This window comes from Schistocerca nitens, chromosome 3 (assembly GCF_023898315.1).
Source record: "Schistocerca nitens isolate TAMUIC-IGC-003100 chromosome 3, iqSchNite1.1, whole genome shotgun sequence".
In the NCBI taxonomy this organism is placed as follows: domain Eukaryota; kingdom Metazoa; phylum Arthropoda; class Insecta; order Orthoptera; family Acrididae; genus Schistocerca; species Schistocerca nitens.
The window spans coordinates 308937843-308940589 of record NC_064616.1 but is presented as its reverse complement, the minus strand read 5'-3'; the positions used below and the strand labels follow the sequence as shown (position 1 = coordinate 308940589).

At 43.8% G+C, this 2747-nt stretch overlaps 1 pseudogene; it reads right to left on the bottom strand.

The window, feature by feature from the left end:
- Positions 1-2047: 2047 nt before the first annotated feature.
- Positions 2048-2165, bottom strand: LOC126250135 (5S ribosomal RNA; annotated as a pseudogene).
- Between the last annotated feature and the right edge of the window lie 582 nt (positions 2166-2747).

Below are 2747 nucleotides of genomic sequence, written 5' to 3'. Positions count from 1 at the left end.
TGTATCCTGCCTGACTCCACTGAAAGATACACTTCGTTTTTCGTAGAGAATCACCAACTGCGTTACGCTGCATTTCCTTGACAAGTGCTGCAAATAGCGCTAGATTCTTTGATGGTGGCCGGCTTCGGTGGTCTAGTGGTTCTCGGCGCTCAGTCCGGAACCGCACGACTGCTACGGTCGCAGGTTCGAATCCTGCCTCGGGCATGGATGTGTGTGATGTCCTTAGGTTAGTTAGGTTTAAGTAGTTCTAAGTCTAGGGGACTGATGACCTCAGATGTTAAGTCCCATAGTGCTCAGAACCATTTGAACCAATCCTGGTGCTTTGATACAGCACCTTGTTTATTTTAAAGGTTAATAACATTTTAAAAAGTGAGAACACTTTCTGTAGAGTGATCACTTCAGTTTTAAACCTTAACTAATAACATAGAAATAAAATAAATTTCAAAAAAGAGAATTTTATTTCATATGTATTCTGAATTTTTTTAATTTTTTTCCTTCTCCTACGACAAAGCGGTACAAAACTTTCAGTGAGTTCGGTGGGTCCGTAAATTACAAATGATCTTTATATCAGGTAAAGTAGCAGAAAGTTGAATTCTAATATATGGTGCGGCGTCAAGCTTGTTCCTGAACTTTGTCTTCGTTGCAGCATAATAAGAAAATCCTGCTTCACATAAATTCAGTAAGACCGCAATAATCCGGCACACACCAGAAATTTCCCCGTATTTTTAGGTCGGCGCAGCAATACAGTCGGACGCCTTCCAGAAACATCGCAACCGTTCGGGGCGGCGCCTCACCAGTAAGAGTTGCCTGCCGCATTGGTCGAAGACGTACAGATGGAAAATTAATTAAATCTGATCACTAAACCGATCGCTGTGAAATTGTACAGTGATAAATTCTGCAATCGCTAATGAACTTAGTGCGTTTTCAGCAGAAGTAGTTGACGAATGGATCGATACTGACAGTCGTTTAGTTGTCGAAGAAAAGCTCATTGACGATGTGATATTATAGTGTTTTCAACCCACAGGAAACACCAGAAACTGAAAGCGAGGAAGAAGAAACCTTACAGCTCATATATCTTGAGTGGTGGCTTCAGAAGTATTAAAAACTTGTGAAATTCGCTCAGAGTAGCCAACAATACAACGTTTCTGATGTCTTCAACCTGCACTTCATACAAAATAATTTTTGTCTAAAGAAGTTTCAATTTTAGGAGCAAGTTTGCATTCCTGCAATGTTAGAGTCGGCTCCGAGGAAAATTTCGGTTTAACCACCAATGATCCGACGTATTTCACGCCATCGACATCATCAGATATCTGTGCTATTCTAAAGACAGTGGTTCCAATTGATCTGCACCACATCTTGGTAACAATTTTTTCATTAGCTTGTTCTTGATCTTTTCAAATCATTGCTGCTTGTTTTATTTCGTAACTGGCGTACACAAAATTATTTATGTTTATTGAACTTTTCTAAAACTTTGAACGTTAAATTGATTTAATAAACGGTACAGTATTCGACTTGTAATTCAGTTTTATTTCAACAGAAAAGTAATACATAGCTCTTAATTTATTTGCTATGATTTCTCCTGTTGTGTTTAATAAATAACTACTGGATTCTGTACTTTAAAACTACTTGTCTTGTTTACAACTCTTTTTGTAAACCATGTTCTCAAAATGACCTTGATAATCCGGCATATTTGGTGATTCAGCACTGACAGATCCCCGAGCATGACGGATTATCAAGATCCTACTGTACACGGTTCTGGAACATTGTGATTACCTCCTATGTTAGACTTCAAGATGCAATAACCACTCGCAGAAGGCAAGTAGCAGCAATAGCAGTGGAGAGAGAGCACTCAGTCTTCAGGCCACAAGTGTCCCACCGGGACCATCCGACCGCCATGTCATCCTCAGTTGAAGATGCGGATAGGAGGGGCGTGTGGTCAGCTCACCGCTCTCCCGGTCGTTATGATGGTTTTCTTTGACCGGAGCCGCTACTATCTGGTCGAGTAGCTCCTCAATTGGCATCCCGAGGCTGAGTACACCCCGAAAAATGGCAACGGCGCATGGCGGCCCGGATGGTCACCCATCCAAGTGCCGGCCACGTCCGACAGCGCTTAACTTCGGTGATCTGACGAAAATCGGTGTATCCACTGCGGCATGGCCGTTGCCTAATCGCAGTGGAGGGTACATAAAACTTGTCGAGAGAACGCCAAATACAGTACATTCGTAGTCGTAATGCTGAAACGGAGCGATTTATCTGACGTCCAAAACGGCATGATCCTTGGCTTTCGGGCCATGGGTGAAAGCATTTCCGAAAGGCTAAGTCTGTAAGCTGTTCGTATGTCGCCGTGGTTAAAGTACACCGTGCATGGCAAAATGGCGCTATCCAAAACCGGCGCAGAGGCAGCTATGGTGTACAATGGCTATAGATGACAGGAGAGAACGATGGCTGCGAAGGTGTGTACCGGCAAATAGACATGTAACTGTTAAGCAACTAACCGCTCAGGGGAACCAAGGTGTTACCAACAGTGTCTTCTCTACTAACACTGAGCGAACATTGCTGCATATGGGTCTCTGCAGCAGGCGCCTGGTTCACGCACCCATGCTGACTGCTGTTCATCGGCGACGAAGGCTGGAATTCGCACTCCAGTACCGCAAGTGGACGTCCACTGAGTGGTGACAGTTGGCCTTTCCGGATGAATCACATTTTATGCTCCATCCGACAGATGGCTGTTGGCGTGTACTGCGTGC